This window comes from Salmo salar, chromosome 16 (assembly GCF_965601325.2).
Source record: "Salmo salar chromosome 16, fSalSal1, whole genome shotgun sequence".
In the NCBI taxonomy this organism is placed as follows: Eukaryota; Metazoa; Chordata; class Actinopteri; order Salmoniformes; family Salmonidae; genus Salmo; species Salmo salar.
The window spans coordinates 23,572,180-23,592,204 of NC_138306.1; positions in this window are offsets into that span (position 1 = coordinate 23,572,180).

Genomic DNA, 20,025 nt, shown 5'->3' on the forward strand with positions numbered 1-20,025 from the left:
GATTTGCCCCAAACAAAAACATTTTGTATTCAGGACACAAAGTGAATTGCTTTGCCACATTTTTTGCAGTATTACTTTAGTGCATTGTTGCAAACAGGATGTATGTTTTGGAATATGTGTATTCTGTACAGGCTTCCTTCTTTTCACTAGCTAGGTTTCCATCCAATTGTCAACAGATTTTCATGTGAATATTAAAAAATATGCATAAAAACAATATGCACATTTTCCCACCAGAGATGTTTCCATCTCATTGACTTGTTGCAAGAGTAGTAGGCTACAACCGCAACAGAGCATCCAAGTGTATTAATTATTCCGCTAAACTCTAGCTACTGACTGGGAAATTATTGTTTACATAACTTTGAGTGATGTAGTGCAGGCTAAAGAAGTAGCATATTACACAACACAACAAACACCTTCACCCAACATCTGTCAATCAACATCACGTGTCTGTCTTCTAGGCGGGCGCTATCTTCTTATATTTTTATTTGCAGATCGCAACCATTTACATTACATTTACGTCATTTAGCAGACGCACTTATCCAGAGCGACTTACAAATTGGTGCATTCACCTTATGATACCCAGTGGAACAACCACTTTTTACAATAGTACATCTATATCTTTTTTTTGGGGGGGGGGGGGGGGGTTAGAAGGATCACTTTAGCCTATCCCAGGTATTCCTTAAAGAGGTGGGGTTTCAGGTGTCTCTGGAAGGTGGTGATTGACTCCGCTGTCCTGGCGTCGTGAAGGAGCTTGTTCCACCATTGGGGTGCCAGAGCAGCGAACAGTTTTGACTGGGCTGAGCAGGAACTGTGCTTCCGCAGAGGGAGAGGTAGGGAGGCGAGCAGGCCAGAGGTGGATGAACGCAGTGCCCTTCTTTGGGTGTAGGGCAACCGTGTGGTGCATACACTGCCACCTACTGTACCGGAGTGTGAGGCCATCCACAGCCTCCCAATTCATCTATTCCTCTCATCTAGCTCTGTGTTTCTACCTACTGTTCTGAAATCTGCGTTCATTAAACTTGCCCTACCACCTAACCCTACACCCATTAAAAAACTTCACCACTATTCCACTGCTTGGCCCTATCTGATCCAACACTGGGCCGGCAGCCTGGGAGGATGGGACACTCCTGCTCAACACAGCTTGTAACTCTTCTGCAGTTAAATCTCATACACCCAAGTACTTCTCTGCAGCTGCCACCACATCTATTTTCTGTGATTTGCGTACCATTTCTGCAGCACAGTTCATAACCATGGCTATGAACGCTTAGAATTCAATCTTACTGAACTACATGTCATTCCTATCACTCTCTATTGGCCTCGGCCTACTCACAGGGATCCTCTTAGGATCCCTCGTCCTGGACCCATCTGCCACTATTACTGTCTTCCCTGCCTCAGCATAAGACACCTGTAGCAACCTCAACCTGCTTTTCTCTCACCGGACACTTCTGATCTCCAGCACCATGAGTACCCCTACATTTAACACACACAACCTCTTCCACCAGTACTACACAATCGTTTGTCTCATGTCCTCCTGCACACTTCTCACATCTAGGAATCTCCCTCCTACACACTGATGCAACATGACCATAGGCTTGGCACCTAAAACACTGTAATGGGTTCAGGACAAAAGCTCTCACGGTGTAACTGACACATCCTAACTTAACATTTTCAGGGAAAGACTCTGAATCAAAACTTAGCAGAACAGACAATGTTTTCTCTGTTTCAACACACTCTCCACCAGGTCTGCGTCGCACCAAATGGCGGACGTCACAGACACCGGGAATCTTTCATTTCAATTGCTCCTCCCCAACACTCTTTTCAATGGCACCCTGCTCCAGAGAACAAAGCAAGTCACAGTACTTGTCCCTAGGCGTTTAGTATGAAGCGCCCGCTCCCTCTGGATGGTAGAAAAACAAAAAAATCATCATGAGTTAACTTCGAGTTGCTTTCACCAACTCAACAGTCCCCAACCTCTTCTCCACCCAACCTAACACCACATCTGGATCCACCTTCTCTCCCCCCAAAAAACTCACACCCAATGTGCCAGAATCATCTTTATCATCATCAGGACGAGGCTCAATCTTGGGGGTCTTCACCACACCTACCACTAGGTGTAATAGTAGATGTTGCCTTCTTCTTTCCTTCTTTCTGTTTTCCTGCCATGCTGGATTCCCTTCCTTTGACGTCGTCTTCTTCCCACCCATCTTCACTCTCCTCAGGTGTAGTGGTAGATGTTGCCTTCTTCCATCTTTTAATTTTCTGTTTTCCTGCCATGCTCAACATACTTTCATTCCAAATCAAATCAAATCAAAGTTTATTTGTCATGTGCGCCAAATACAACAGGTGTAGACCTTACAGTGAAATGCTTACTTACAGGCTCTAACCAAAAGTGCAAAAAAGGTGTTAGGTGAACAACAGGAACAGTAAAAAGACAGGCTATATACAGTAGCGAGGGTATAAAAGTAGCGAGGCTACATACAGACACCGGTTAGTCAGGCTGATTGAGGTAGTATGTACATGTAGATATAGTTAAAGTGACTATGCATATATGATGAACAGAGTAGCAGTAGCGTAAAAGAGGGGTTGGCGGGTGGGGGGTGGCGGGTGGCGGGACACAATGCAGATAGCCCGGGTAGCCAATGTGCGGGAGCACTGGTTGGTCGGCCCAATTGAGGTAGTATGTCATGAATTGACCTCCACGCTCTGCCGTCGCATGCTGTCTATTTTCCCTGCCATCTTCCTTTAGTCCGTCATTTACCTTCGCGGGAGCTAGCTACATTATGATTTCCTTTTTCTTTCTGCAAACGGCGGGAAATTCATGGAAGCAAGTTTCACCGGGCTGGCAGATGCAGCATTGTGGGCAGCCTGGAGACTGGATAAATCTTTTTTTTCATAATCTAATTGTTCTTTGTTTTGGACCAGATTGAAGACAACTGTTGGTCTCTCAGGTAAGAATTATCCCGAGTTAGCGTTTATGGCTACTAAACCCCGAGTAGTATTACGTGGATAGAGGAGCTTATTCAGCAGGTTTAAATATTTAGAATAGAAAAAGGCTATTTGCTGATGCAATTATTTTCCACTTGCCATAGAATCTTGTATGCTTCTACAATATTTATATGAAAGTTCTGAATGTTATTTATTTCTGAATGATCTGAAACCATGACATCCTCAAAATAAAATCTTAAATCATGTCAGCAGCCAGGCACAGTTGCGCATACAGTTGCTATTCATTATCACTTCAGATATCAAGACTTGCAATTGCGTCGAATTCTCAAAGCAAAGTGGTTCTTCATGACCAGTGACTTGACTGACTGTCTGTTTCTCATTAAGTTGATCTCAGATAGAAAACCACCAGTCGTGATCTGTCCAGGAAAAGGCTTGGGACTGAGGCCCAGCATTCACACTCGAGCCCAGCCCTCATACACAAGGACCCAGCACCGGAACTAGCCACCGGCCCAGGGTCCAGTGCCCCATTCCACCAGCGCACGATTCTCAACCCGAAGATCCTCTAAAGCCCCTGCTTGAATCTGCTGCACCTCTCCGCACCCTCCTGCTCCTTCAAACCTCTTCCGCTCCAAGCTGACCAGTACAGCAGGGCCTAAACACACCAGGCAAACTGCAACCCCTGCTGCCCTGCCTAAACACCTTCCCTGGAGTCCTGAATCCACCTCCCTCACACCACACCTTTCCACCCTCAGCTCTAGCACAGCCTCTGAGTCTAGGTCAGCCCACCACGACATCACCGCTATTCGGAACCCCAGTTACCCCACCTCTAAACACCACCCTTATCCCCAACCCCACACCCTTCACCACCCGTTTGCCCACTCCTACCCAAACCTCACAACCCCTGTCCCTGCCACCATGCCCCGCTCCAAGGTCCCCCACAGCTTGACATGGACACTGCAGAAAGTGTTGTGATCTGGAGGGTTTAGTATTTTTTTTATCTAGTCCAGGGGAGGGTAATGTAATTTGTAATTGATGAAATGTCAATATTTCTCAGTGTTTATAATTAGTTGCTTATAAGGCTATATATTGATGTGTGCCCGATGCCTCCCCTCATCTCTGATTCTCCACTGGGCACACAATATCAAGTGCACCTATAGGCTATTTAGTGTGGTCTGAATCAAATGATCCATAACCTATAGGCTATAAGCTACTAAGTGCATGCTCGGAGAAACACAGAGCAAAGTTATATTTCTAAGATAGCTGCTGAGATGGTGGAAATAAAAGGCTGCATTACACATGGCAATGGATATTCCAACCCTGAGCCCTGGCCTGCACTGCTCTTGCTGATCAAAAACATTATTTTGTGCTGCCTAAACAATAGCTGTGCTGTATAGGCGAGAGTCAAAGACATTTTATTACTGCATTTTTTAGACTATGCCTATCTTATGCCGGACTAGCCTATAGCCTATGTTCCGAAGATGAGGAGTGTGAAGATGAGGAGGACGGTGGTCAACTTTGATAGCTTTCTACTACTAGAATAGATTTTATTAAAAACAATATGTTTCTTGCCCATGATTTAGACCTCTTTATCAGAGTTATAGAGTACCACAGTCATAATGCCCATAAAACCTAACAGTCAAACAGGAAATGGTTCCAATTGTTTTTCCAGCATACATTTTTTTGCATAGGGGATTTTAGAAATACTTCAAATAAGGGGTGTTTTGTTTAGGCTTAGTCTGGCGTGACGTTTTGATAACCGTGTTAATCTCTCTAGGACAAGGGGACTTATATCAATATATTTGCCTGTTTTTACCCTCCCAAAAATGAAATGCTAATTGCTGCTAATGTGGCTATCATATGCCATGATAATCTGGGCGAGGCTGCAAAATCGAGGCAAAGGTAAGAAACTCTGGATTAACTAATGTTAGCTAAATGTAGTAATTAATAAATTGGCAAAATATCTTTAAATTAATAATTCTGTGAACTGTCTTGTGCAATTTTTTAATTGACACAATACCTGTTAGCAGAGGTGTCAGCTAGAGATAACCTGCAGAAGCTTGCAGGGATTTGCTAGGGACTCTTTTGGAAGAAGCTAGCTAGCTAACGAAGAACAACAAAGAATATCTAGTTAACAGAAGAAAAGAAAGAGAAAATCAGGACAGAAGAAAAAGGATATCAAAGTGAAACAGTTCTCTAAAGACACAGGAGACAATAATACAAGAAACAACACTTCTGTAGCTTGTCAACTATGTCTCTGTCTATCCCTGTTCTCTCCTCTCTGCACAGGCCATACAAACGCTTCACACCGCGTGGCCGCTGCCACTCCAACCTGGTGGTCCCAGCGCGCACGACCCACGTGGAGTTCCAGGTCTCCGGCAGCCTCTGGAACTGCCAGTCTGCAGCCAACAAGGCTGAGTTCATCTCAGCCTATGCTACCCTCCAGTCCCTAGACTTCCTGGCGCTGACGGAAACATGGATTACCACAGATAACACTGCTACTCCTACTGCTCTCTCTTCGTCTGCCCACGTGTTCTCGCATACCCCTAGAGCATCGAGCCAGCGGGGTGGTGGCACTGGAATCCTCATCTCTCCCAAGTGGACATTCTCTCTTTCTCCCCTGACCCATCTGTCTATCTCCTCATTTGAATTCCATGCTGTCACAGTTACCAGCCCTTTCAAGCTTAACATCCTTATCATTTATCGCCCTCCAGGTTCCCTTGGAGAGTTCATCAATGAGCTTGACGCCTTGATAAGTTCCTTTCCTGAGGATGGCTCACCTCTCACAGTTCTGGGTGACTTTAACCTCCCCACGTCTAACTTTGACTCATTCCTCTCTGCCTCCTTCTTTCCACTCCTCTCCTCTTTTGACCTCACCCTCTCACCTTCCCCCCCTACTCACAAGGCAGGCAATACGCTTGACCTCATCTTTACTAGATGCTGTTCTTCCACTAATCTCATTGCAACTCCCCTCCAAATCTCCGACCACTACCTTGTATCCTTTTCCCTCTTGCTCTCATCCAACACTTCTCACTCTGCCCCTACTCGGATGGTATTGCGCCGTCCCAACCTTCGCTCTCTCTCTCCCGCTACTCTCTCCTCTTCCATCCTATCATCTCTTCCCTCTGCTCAAACCTTCTCCAACCTATCTCCTGATTCTGCCTCCTCAACCCTCCTCTCCTCCCTTTCTGCATCCTTTGATTTTCTCTGTCCCCTATCCTCCAGGCCGGCTCGGTCCTCCCCTCCTGCTCCGTGGCTCGACGATTCACTACGAGCTCACAGAACAGGGCTCCGGGCAGCCGAGCGGAAATGGAGGAAAACTCGCCTCCCTGCGGACCTGGCATCCTTTCACTCACTCCTCTCTACATTCTCCTCTTCTGTCTCTGCTGCTAAAGCCACTTTCTACCACTCTAAATTCCAAGCATCTGCCTCTAACCCTAGGAAGCTCTTTGCTACCTTCTCCTCCCTCCTGAATCCTCCTCCCCCTCCCCCCCCCCTCCTCCCTCTCTGCGGATGACTTCGTCAACCATTTTGAAAAGAAGGTTGACGATATCCGATCCTCGTTTGCTAAGTCAAACGACACCGCTGGTCCTGCTCACACTGCCCTACCCTGTGCTTTGACCTCTTTCTCCCCTCTCTCTCCAGATGAAATCTCGCGTCTTGTGACGGCCGGCCGCCCAACAACCTGCCCACTTGACCCTATCCCCTCCTCTCTTCTCCAGACCATTTCCGGAGACCTTCTCCCCTTCCTCACCTCGCTCATCAACTCATCCTTGACCGCTGGCTACGTCCCTTCCGTCTTCAAGAGAGCGAGAGTTGCACCCCTTCTGAAAAAACCTACACTCGATCCCTCCGATGTCAACAACTACAGACCAGTATCCCTTCTTTCTTTTCTCTCCAAAACTCTTGAACGTGCCGTCCTTGGCCAGCTCTCCTGCTATCTCTCTCAGAATGACCTTCTTGATCCTAATCAGTCAGGTTTCAAGACTGGGCATTCAACTGAGACTGCTCTTCTCTGTGTCACGGAGGCTCTCCGCACTGCTAAAGCTAACTCTCTCTCCTCTGCTCTCATCCTTCTAGACCTATCTGCTGCCTTTGATACTGTGAACCATCAGATCCTCCTCTCCACCCTCTCCGAGTTGGGCATCTCCGGCGCGGCCCACGCTTGGATTGCGTCCTACCTGACAGGTCGCTCCTACCAGGTGGCGTGGCGAGAATCTGTCTCCGCACCATGCGCTCTCACCACTGGTGTCCCCCAGGGCTCTGTTCTAGGCCCTCTCCTATTCTCGCTATACACCAAGTCACTTGGCTCTGTCATATCCTCACATGGTCTCTCCTATCATTGCTATGCAGACGACACACAATTAATCTTCTCCTTTCCCCCTTCTGATAACCAGGCGGCGAATCGCATCTCTGCATGTCTGTCAGACATATCAGTGTGGATGACGGATCACCAGCTCAAGCTGAACCTCGGCAAGACGGAGCTGCTCTTCCTCCCGGGGAAGGACTGCCCGTTCCATGATCTCGCCATCACGGTTGACAACTCCCTTGTGTCCTCCTCCCAGAGTGCTAAGAACCTTGGCGTGATCCTGGACAACACCCTGTCGTTCTCCACTAACATCAAGGCGGTGACCCGATCCTGTAGGTTCATGCTCTACAACATTCGCAGAGTACGACCCTGCCTCACACAGGAAGCGGCGCAGGTCCTAATCCAGGCACTTGTCATCTCCCGTCTGGATTACTGCAACTCGCTGTTGGCTGGGCTCCCTGCCTGTGCCATTAAACCCCTACAACTCATCCAGAACGCCGCAGCCCGTCTGGTGTTCAACCTTCCCAAGTTCTCTCACGTCACCCCGCTCCTCCGCTCTCTCCACTGGCTTCCAGTTGAAGCTCGCATCCGCTACAAGACCATGGTGATTGCCTACGGAGCTGTGAAGGGAATGGCACCTCCATACCTTCAGGCTCTGATCAGGCCCTACACCCAAACAAGGGCACTGCGTTCATCCACCACTGGCCTGCTGGCCCCCCTACCTCTGAGGAAGCACAGTTCCCGCTCAGCCCAGTCAAAACTGTTCGCTGCTCTGGCACCCCAATGGTGGAACAAGCTCCCTCACGACGCCAGGACAGCGGAGTCAATCACCACCTTCCGGAGACACCTGAAACCCCACCTCTTTAAGGAATACCTAGGATAGGATAAAGTAATCCTTCTAACCCCCCCCCCCCCCCCCCCCCCCTTAAAATATTTAGATGCACTATTGTAAAGTGGTTGTTCCACTGGATATCATAAGGTGAATGCACCATTTTGTAAGTCGCTCTGGATAAGAGCGTCTGCTAAATGACATAAATGTAAATGTAAATGTAATTTGTAGTTTTGCATGATGTCTACTTTAATGCTAATTAGCATTTTTGAATCTGAGAGAAAATAGAACTGAATATATTGATAAAAGTCACCTTGTCCAAGAGAGATTTACATGGTTATTAAAATGTCACGCCAGGGTAAGCCTACACGAAACACAGCCCTTATTTTAAGCATTTCTAAAATCCCCTATAGAAAAAAATCTATGGTGGAAACGCGATTGGAACCATTTCCCTGTTTGACCGCTAGGTTTTATGGGTATTAGGACTCCACTGTTGAGCCCTATTGACCTCACAATAGGCCAGATTTCTAGTAACTTACATTGGTGCTGAAACTTGAAGCAGCTGCAGCACAATGAATTGGAAATGGACAGCTCATGGTGCTGAAAGTAGGCAAATTCGAGTAGGCATAATTAATTTTAACGTCATCATTTTAATTAAGCTTTACTAACAACAAGAAGGCTTTGTGTTGGAGCCTATTTCTCCCTATTTAAGAAATAAGTATGCCTACCTGTTTGACAGACGAAATTAGGCTACGGGCTGCTATATCCATAGATTTGTAGGTTAGTTCTTCCACCCACCATGCACTCTTTAAATAGTCTACCTCCATGTCAGTGAAGGGCTGTTAAGTTAAAACCAAGACTCGAGTTAAGGGAATGCAATAGGCCTACTTTTTATTAAAGAAAATGGCAACAAAAAAAATTCTAAAAAAGAACAGGCATACAGGCCTTGGTAGGATAAGATTGAAGAAAATAAAGATTCGATTTTATAAAGTGATAACAGCGCTTTGGTCGGCGATGCTTTATGCTAGAATCAATTCAACATACCCACGAAAAACATGACTCGGATGCATATGGGGATAGCATTGTTTTGTTTCTTTGACATTCAGAGGCTGTGCTAAAACCTTCTATAGCCTAGGAGACAAACAGTTGACTTTGCTTGGGAAGTAATCTAATTCTGTCACTATCAACTGATGAAGCTATTCACTTTCTGTACAACAGAAGATGTTTTAACCCAGACAGCTTTTAGGGAAACGCGTGTGACATTCTGTCGTTGGGTTAGTTAAACCACGGAAGAAAAGTAGCTTACATTTTTATGCGTCATACTCTGTCTGTGGTGGAAAGGTTGGTTTAACTTTTGAAAGTACCCCGCTCAGATTCCTAATGACATCTTCTTACGTTCTCCCCTCCGGTGTAGTTACTCAGTTCGTCTGAGGAGGAGACGTAAATGCCTGTGCCTACGCACACAAGGTAAACCAGATGGATGGGTAAGAAATGTGGGGTGTAATGAGCGGAAATAACCAGACCACAACCAGAACTCAAGGTTAGCCCTCGGGGGATGTTTAGTTAAGCATTTAAACAAGCAATTAAACAAATATAAAACACCCATAAAGAATCAGTAAGAAAAGAAAAAAGAAAAAAAAACAACCAGGGAAGGTAAGAGAAGGGATTGTTTGGGATCGGGGTCCAATTAATGAAAATAAACCAAAAGTCCCTCCTCTTTGACACACCTAATCCTTCCTAACACTCTAAACCCTAACCCACTGTCCTACCTGGTTCCTAATCCTTCCTAACACTCTAAACCCTAACCCACTGTCCTACCTGGTTCCTAATCCTTCCTAACACTCTAAACCCTAACCCACTGTCCTACCTGGTTCCTAATCCTTCCTAACACTCTAAACCCTAACCCACTGTCCTACCTGGTTCCTAATCCTTCCTAACACTCTAAACCCTAACCCACTGTCCTACCTGGTTCCTAATCCTTCCTAACACTCTAAACCCTAACCCACTGTCCTACCTGGTACCTAATCCTTCCTAACACTCTAAACCCTAACCCACTGTCCTACCTGGTTCCTAATCCTTCCTAACACTCTAAACCCTAACCCACTGTCCTACCTGGTTCCTAATCCTTCCTAACACTCTAAACCCTAACCCACTGTCCTACCTGGTTCCTAATCCTTCCTAACACTCTAAACCCTAACCCACTGTCCTACCTGGTTCCTAATCCTTCCTAACACTCTAAACCCTAACCCACTGTCCTACCTGGTACCTAATCCTTCCTAACACTCTAAACCCTAACCCACTGTCCTACCTGGTTCCTAATCCTTCCTAACACTCTAAACCCTAACCCACTGTCCTACCTGGTTCCTAATCCTTCCTAACACTCTAAACCCTAACCCACTGTCCTACCTGGTTCCTAATCCTTCCTAACACTCTAAACCCTAACCCACTGTCCTACCTGGTTCCTAATCCTTCCTAACACTCTAAACCCTAACCCACTGTCCTACCTGGTACCTAATCCTTCCTAACACTCTAAACCCTAACCCACTGTCCTACCTGGTTCCTAATCCTTCCTAACACTCTAAACCCTAACCCACTGTCCTACCTGGTACCTAATCCTTCCTAACACTCTAAACCCTAACCCACTGTCCTACCTGGTACCTAATCCTTCCTAACACTCTAAACCCTAACCCACTGTCCTACCTGGTTCCTAATCCTTCCTAACACTCTAAACCCTAACCCACTGTCCTACCTGGTACCTAATCCTTCCTAACACTCTAAACCCTAACCCACTGTCCTACCTGGTTCCTAATCCTTCCTAACACTCTAAACCCTAACCCACTGTCCTACCTGGTTCCTAATCCTTCCTAACACTCTAAACCCTAACCCACTGTCCTACCTGGTTCCTAATCCTTCCTAACACTCTAAACCCTAACCCACTGTCCTACCTGGTTCCTAATCCTTCCTAACACTCTAAACCCTAACCCACTGTCCTACCTGGTTCCTAATCCTTCCTAACACTCTAAACCCTAACCCACTGTCCTACCTGGTTCCTAATCCTTCCTAACACTCTAAACCCTAACCCACTGTCCTACCTGGTTCCTAATCCTTCCTAACACTCTAAACCCTAACCCACTGTCCTACCTGGTTCCTAATCCTTCCTAACACTCTAAACCCTAACCCACTGTCCTACCTGGTTCCTAATCCTTCCTAACACTCTAAACCCTAACCCACTGTCCTACCTGGTTCCTAATCCTTCCTAACACTCTAAACCCTAACCCACTGTCCTACCTGGTTCCAAGAAAATACAAGGGTGACACCCGCCCGGTGACCTAGTGTATAAAACAATGAGTTATCTACGTGGGAATGTACACCCATGGGCAGATCTACCTTTTCCCTTCTCCAGGACCTAGGTAGGGTGGAGTACATCAGGAGGACAGGCTGAAACACAAACAAAGATAAATTAAAACAACAAATCATCAACTAGCCAAAAAAAAAGTGTGTTTTTTCTCTGTCTGTCTGTCTGTCTGTCTGTCTGTCTGTCTGTCTGTCTGTCTGTCTGTCTGTCTGTCTGTCTGTCTGTCTGTCTGTCTGTCTGTCTGTATATATATATATATATATATATATATATATATATATATATATATATATATATATATATATATCTAAGGCTCTGGTCTGTCCAAGAAGTGAGGGTAAATGATCTGACTTTTATATAACAAAAATAAGAACCTAAAGCAAACAGCACCACCCTGTGGTTTTATGGCAATGATTGAATCTGAATGTAGATAGACCATTATTTGGCTGAGGCACTGCGTGCATGTTCTCTTTTTCTAGGATCCTTGAGGAAAAAATCTTATTGAACTTTAAAACAATGAAGGTGAATAATTCCACTAGGGACAGCAAAGTCAGCAGGCTCAACTACATCGCAAACCACTGTCGTTTCTACTGGGAATCCCACAAGGGCGGCGCATGTGACAAATGGGATTTGATTTGAAAGTTATCGCACCTCATTCAGTTTTCACTTTTGACACAAATGAACTAGGCTGATGTATAGAAGGTTACTGGCCATCTCAAATGTTTAATTTGTTTGACTAGAGAATGTTTTCTGAGTGAGTCCTCAGTTCGTAGATAGCTTACCTGTCCTCCTTCCCCTGATGGCCCCAGATGAGTGATAGTGCTGGATAGATCTCCACCATACCACTTTGACCTACTGAGTACTTTAAAATCAGAGATGAAGCAAAGGAGAGTTGGAGAGGTGGCTGTTCCAGGATTGCTGGGACATGTCTTCCTTTGAAGTAGTTAGAAGTTGCCCATAATAACTGATACTGGATCAGATATCTTTGCAACAGCCTATTGATTATGTTCAGGACTAGTTGGAGGCTGATATGATCCTAGATCTGTAGTTTGGCCCTGACTTCATCACACTTCCCTGTACCACCCAGGAGGGTACTGATCAGATTGAGGCCAACTATAGATGGGGTGTGGACAGCTTCTGGCTGCAGAAACACTGGCTGTTGATGTACTTCTTCATCCTGACCCCGTGGAACTACACCACAGGCTCCACCAGCAGGGTCAGGCGCAGACCCGCTACCTACTTACAACACCCTCCAAGACCACACCTCAGGTAGCATGCACATAGTCACAGGTTATCTTCCACAGAGTCATGGATATGGTTATACACAAGGGCATTCACCAAATCAAACCAATTCAAAATACACTATTACATTTGTGATATGGAATTGTCCTGTTAAAAAACATTGATGTAATGTTTACATTAGTTAATATCACATTTCACTGTGGATGTTGTTCATACTGTCTTTTACATTAATTACCGCACAATGTGAAAATGTATTATTATATCCGGTGTCACGTCTTTGGCTATACCGGATTAAGTGATATGACATGCTATTCTATAAAATCCTTTCTCTGTAATTAATATTACCTGATTAAGCTAATCATGTAAATGTAATTAACTAGAAAGTCGGGGCACCACGAAAGAGTGTTTATAGAGCTGTTATCTTCCGAATAAACTCTTAACCTGTTAGGGCTAGGGGGCAGTATTGACACGGCTGGAAAAAAAAGGTACCCGATTTAATCTGGTTACTACTCCTGCCCAGTAACTAGAATATGCATATAATTATTGGCTTTGGATAGAAAACACCCTAAAGTTTCTAAAACTGTTTGAATGGTGTCTGTGAGTATAACAGAACTCATATGGCAAGCCAAAACCTGAGAAGATTTCAAGCAGGAAGTGGCCTGTCTGAGAAGTAATGTTTCATCTTGGCTCTTTTTATTGAAGACTCGGGATCTGTGCAATAACGTGACACTTCCTACGGCTCCCATAGGCTCTCAGAGCCCGGGAAAAAGCTGAAGGATATCGAGGCAGGCTCTGGCTGAAACACTTTATCGCTTTTGGCAAGTGGCCACTCAGAGTACTATGGGCTTAGGCGCGTGCCACTTCGACCGAAAGATAAGACTCTCGTTAATCTAACCACACTGTCCGATTTCAAAAAGGCTTTACAACGAAAGCAAAACATTAGATTATGTCAGCAGAGTACCCAGCCAGAAATAATCAGACACCCATTTTTCAAGCAAGCATATAATGTCACATAAACCCAAACCACAGCTAAATGTAGCACTAACCTTTGATGATCTTCATCAGATGACAACCCTAGGACATTATGTTATACAATACATGCATGTTTTGTTCAATCAAGTTCATATTTATATAAAAAACCAGCTTTTTACATTAGCATGTGACTAGCATGTGACTAGCATTCCCACCGAACACTGCCGGTGAATTTACTAAATTACTCACGATAAACGTTCACAAAAAGCATAACAATTATTTTAAGAATTATAGATACAGAAGTCCTCTATGCACTCGATATGTCCGATTTTAAAATAGCTTTTCGGTGAAAGCACATTTTGCAATATTCTCAGTAGATAGCCTGGCATCACAGGGCTAGCTATTTAGACACCCAGCAAGTTTAGCACTCATCAAAGTCAGATTTACTATAAGAAAAATGTTATTACCTTTGCTGTCTTCGTCAGAATGCACTCCCAGGACTTCTACTTCAATAACAAATGTTGGTTTGGTCCAAAATAATCCATCGTTATATCCAAACAGTGGCGTTTTGTTCGTGCGTTCAAGACACTATCTGAAAGGGTAAATAAGGATTACGAGCATGGCGCAATTCGTGACAAAAAAATTCTAAATATTCCATTACCGTACTTCGAAGCATGTCAACCGCTGTTTAAAATCCATTTTTATGCCATTTTTCTCGTAAAAAAGCAATAATATTCCGACCGGGAATCTGCATTTAGGTAAACAGACGAAAAAAAATAAAGCATTCGGTCGACTCGGGCACGCGCCTAAGCCCACAGTACTCTGAGCGGCCACTTGCCAAACGCGATAAAGTGTTTCAGCCAGAACCTGCCTCGATATCGTTCAGCTTTTTCCCGGGCTCTGAGAGCCTATGGGAGCCGTAGGAAGTGTCACGTTAGAGCAAAGATCCTAAATCTTCAATAAAAACAGCCTAGATGAAACACATCTTGTCAGACAGGCCACTTCCTGCATGGAATCTTCTCAGGTTTTGGCCTGCCATATGAGTTCTGTTATACTCACAGACACCATTCAAACAGTTTTAGAACCTTTAGGGTGTTTTCTATCCAAAGCCAATAATTATATGCATATTCTAGTTACTGGGCAGGAGTAGTAACCAGATTAAATCGGGTACGTTTTTTATCCGGCTGTGTCAATACTGCCCCCTAGCCCTAACAGGTTAATGCAAGTGTAGCGAAATGCTTGTGCTTCTAGTTCCGACCATGCAGTAATATCTAACAAGTAATCTACCAATTCCACAACAACTACCTTGTACACACAAGTGTAAAGGAATGAATACGAATATGTACATAAAAATATATAAATGAGTGATGGCCGAACGGCATAGGCAAGATGTAATAGATGGTATGGAGTACAGTATATACATATGAGATGAGTATTGTAGGGTATGAAAACATATAAAGCAGCATTGTTTAAGGTGGCTAGTGATACATTACATCAGGATGGCAAGATGCAGTAGATGGTATAGATTACAGTGTATACATATGAGATGAGTAATGTTGGTTATGAAAATATTATATAAAGTGGCATTGTTTAAAGTGGCTAGTGATACATCTAATTACATCAAGATGGCAAGATGCAGTAGATGGTATGGCGTACAGTATATACATATGAGATGAATAATGTAGGTTATGTAAACATTATCTAATATAAATAATATAAAGTGGCAAGTGATACATTGATTATATCAATTTTCCCATTATTAAAGTGGCTTGAGTTGAGTCAGTATGTTGGCAGCAGCCACTCAATGTTAGTGATGGCTGTTTAACAGTCTGATGGCCTTGAGATAGAAGCTGTTTTTCAGTCTCTCGGTTCCAGCTTTGATGCACCTGTACTGACCTCGCCTTCTGGATGTTAGCGGGGTGAACAGGCAGTGGCTCGGGTGGTTGCTGTCCTTGATGATATTTTTGGCCTTCCTGTGACATCGGGTGGTTTAGGTGTTCTGGAGGGCAGGTAGTTTGCACCCGGTGATGCGTTGTGCAGACCTCACTACCCTCTGGAGAGCCTTCCGGTTATGGGCGGAGCAGCTGCCGTACCAGGCGGTGATACAGCCCGACAGGATGCTCTCGATTGTGCATCTGTAAAAGTTTGAGTGTTTTTGGTGACAAGCCGAATTTCTTCAGCCTCCTGAGGTTGAAGACGCGCTGCTGCGCCTTCTTCACCACGCTGTCTGTGTGGGTGGACCATTTCAGTTTGTCCGTGATGTGTACGCCGAGGAACTTAAAACTCTCCACCCTCTCCACTACTGTCCCGTCAATGTAGATAGGGGGTTGCTCCCTCTGCTGTTTCCTGAAGTCCACGATCATCTCTTTTGTTTTGTTGACATTGAGTGCGAGGTTATTTTCCTGACACCACACTCCGAGGGCCCTCACCTCCTCCCTGTAGGCCGTCTCGTCGTTGTTGGTAATCAAGCCTACCACTGTAGTGTTGTCTGCAAACGTGATGATTGAGTTGGATGCGTGCATGGCCACGCAGTCGTGGGTGAACAGGGAGTACAGGAGAGGGCTGAGAACGCACCCTTGTGGGGACCCAGTATTGAGGATCAGCGGGGTGGAGATGTTGTTACCTACCCTCACCACCTGGGGGCGGCCCGTCAGGAAGTCCAGGACCCAGTTGCACAGGGCGGGGTCGAGACCCAGGGTCTCGAGCTTAATGACGAGTTTGGAGGGTACTATGGTGTTAAATGCTGAGCTGTAATCGATGAACAGCATTCTTACATAGGTATTCCTCTTGTCCAGATGGGTTATGGCAGTGTGCAATGTCATGGCGATTGCGTCGTCTGTGGACCTATTGGGTCGGTAAGCAAATTGGAGTGGGTCTAGGGTGTCAGGTAGGGTGGAGATGATATGGTCCTTGACTAGTCTCTCAAAGCACTTCATGATGACGGAAGTGTGTGCTACAGGGCGGTAGTCATTTTGCTCAGTTACCTTAGCTTTCTTGGGAATAGGAACAATGGTGGCCCTCTTGAAGCATGTGGGGACAGCAGACTGGGATAAGGATTGATTGAATATGTCTGTAAACACACCAGCCAGCTGGTCTGCGCATGCTCTGAGGACGCGGCCGGGGATGCCGTTTGGGCCGGCAGCCTTGCGAGGGTTAACACGTTTAAATGTTTTACTCATGTTGGCTGCAGTGAAGGAGAGCCCGCAGGTTTTGGTAGCGGGCCGTGTTAGTGGCACTGTATTGTCCTCAAAGCGAGCAAAAAAGTTGTTTAGTCTGTCTGGGAGCAAGGCATCGTGATCCGCGACGGAGCTGATTTTTCTTTTGTAGTCCGTGATTGACTGTAGACCCTGCCACATACCTCTCGTGTCTGAGCCGTTGAATTGCGACTCCACTTTGTCTCTGTACTGACGCTTAGCTTGTTTGATTGCCTTGCTAAGGGAATAGCTATACTGTTTATATTCGGTTATGTTTCCGGTCACTTTGCCCTGATTAAAAGCAGTGGTTTGCGCATTCAGTTTTGCGCGAATGCTGCCATCAATCCACGGTTTCTGGTTGGGGAATGTTTTAATAGACGCTGTTGGTACGACATCACCGATGCACTTGTTAACCTGTTATGGCTAGGGGGCAGTATTTTCACGGCTGGATAAAAAACATACCCGATTTAATCTGGTTACCACTCCTACCCAGTAACTAGAATATGCATATACTTATAACATATGGATAGAAAACACTCCAAAGTTTCTAAAACTGTTTGAATGGTGTCTGTGAGTATAACAGAACTCATTTGGCAGGCAAAAACCTGACAAGGTTTCAGGCAGGAAGTGGCCTGTCTGACAAGGTGTCGTTCTTCTTGTCTCTGTTTATTGAAGAGTGAGGATCTTAGCTGTCCCGTGACACTTCCTACAGCTGCCATAGGGTCTCAGAAGGCGGTAAAAAGCTGAATCGTGGCTTTGCAGGCTCTGGATGAAAAAAAGTAGCGCGTTTGGGTAGTGGCTGGTTACAGTACTGTGAGACTCAGGCTCGTGCCCGCGTCGACCGAAAGCTTTGTTTACTTTCCTCAGTTTAGCTAAAAGGAGATTCCTGGTCGGAATATTATCGCTTTTTTTACGAGAAAAATGGCATAAAAATGGATTTTAAACAGCGGTTGACATGCTTCGAAGTACGGTAATGGAATATTTAGATTTTTTTTGTCACAAATTGCGCCATGCGCACGACCCTGATTTACCATTTCAGATAGTGTCTGGGACGCACGAACAAAACGCCGCTATTCGGATATAACGATGGATTATTTTGGACCAAACCAACATTTGTTATTGAAGTAGCAGTCCTGGGAGTGCATTCTGACGAAGACAACAAAAGGTAATGAAACTTTTATAATAGTAAAGCTGATATTGGTGAGTGCTAAACTTGCCGGGTGTCTAAATAGCTAGCCCGTGATGCCTGGGCTATGTACTTAGAATATTGCAAAATGTGCTTTCACCAAAAAGCTATTTTAAAATCGGACATATCGAGTGCATAGAGGAGGTCTGTATCTATAATTCTTAAAATAATTGTTATGCTTTTTGTGAACGTTTATCGTGAGTAATTTAGTAAAATGTTAGCGAATTCCCCGGAAGTTTGCGGGGGGTATGCTAGTTCTGAATGTCACATGCTAATGTAAAAAGCTGGTTTTTGATATAAATATGAACTTGATTGAACAAAACATGCATGTATTGTATAACATAATGTCCTAGGTGTGTCATCTGATGAAGATCATCAAAGGTTAGTGTTGCATTTAGCTGTCTTCTAGGTTTTTGTGACATTATATGCTAGCTTGAAAAATGGGTGTCTGATTATTTCTGGCTTGGTACTCTGCTGACATAATCTAATGTTTTGCTTTCGTTGTAAAGCCTTTTTGAAATCGGACAGTGTGGTTAGATAAAGGAGAGTCTTATCTTTAAAATGCAGTGAAATAGTCATATGTTTGAAAAATTGAAGTTTTTGTATTTTAGAGGAGTTTGTATTTCGCGCCACGCCCATCATTGGATAATGGAGCAGGTGTTCCGCTAGCGGAACGTCTAGATGTAAGAGGTTAATGAACTCGCAAACTGAGTCAGCGTATTCGTCAATGTTGTTGTTTGCAGCAATGTGGAACATATTCCAGTCCACATGATCGAAGCAATCTTGAAGCGTGGAATCCGATTGGTCGGACCAGCATTGAACAGACCTGAGGGCGGGAGCTTCCTGTTTTAGCTTCTGTCTATAGGCTGGGAGCAACAAAATGGAGTCGTGGTCAGCTTTTCCAAAGGGAGGGTAGGGGAGGGCCTTATATGAGTTGCGGAAGTTCAAATAACAGTGGTCAAGGGTTTTGCCTGCCCTGGTAGCACAACCGATATGCTGATAGAATTTGGGGAGGCTGGTTTTCAGATTAGCCTTGTTAAAATCCCCGGCTACAATAAGTGCAGCCTCAGGATATGTGGTTTCCAGTTTACATAGAGTCCAATGAAGTTCTTTCAGGACCGTCAATGTGTCTGCTTGGGGGGGATATACACGACTGTGATTATGATCGAAGAGAATTCTCTTGGTAGATAATGCGGTCGGCATTTGATAGTGAGGAATTCTAAGTCAGGTGAACAAAATGAGTTGAGTTCCTGTATGTTGTTATGATCACACCACGTCTCGTTAATCATAAGGCATACACCCCCACCCTTCTTACCAGAGAGATGCTTGTTTCTGTCGGCGCGATGCGTGAAGAAACCAGGTGGCTGTACCGACTCAGATAGCGTGTCTCGAGTGAGCCATGTTTCCGTGAAACAAAGAACGTTACAGTCTCGGATGTCTCTCTGGAATGCTACCCTTACTCAGATTTCGTCTACCTTGTTGTCAAGAGACTGGACTTTGGCGAGTAGTATGCTCGGGAGTGGTGCGCGATGTGCCCATCTACGGAGCCTGACCAGAAGACCACTCCGTCTTCCCCTTCTTCTACGACGTTGTTGTTTTTGGTCGCCTGCTGGGATCCCATCCATTGTCCTGGGTGGTGGGCCAAACAGAGGATCCGCTTCGGGAAAGTCGTATTTCTGGTCATAATGTTGGTGAGTTGACGTTGCTCTTATATCCAATAGTTCCTCCCGACTGTATGTAGTAAAACCTAAGATTACCTGGGGTAACAATGTAAGAAATAACACATAAAAAAGCTAAATACTGGATAGTTTCCTAGGAACGCGAAGCGAGGCGGCCATCTTTGTCGGCGCCGGAAAACGTGTTACTAAATACCTAACTAATCACACAGAATTACAAATACACAAAATGGATCATACATTGATTACTAATTATGTCCTACAAGAAAACGTCCCTGGGGGACGGAAACTGTATGACGGCTGGTTACACAAAGAAAGG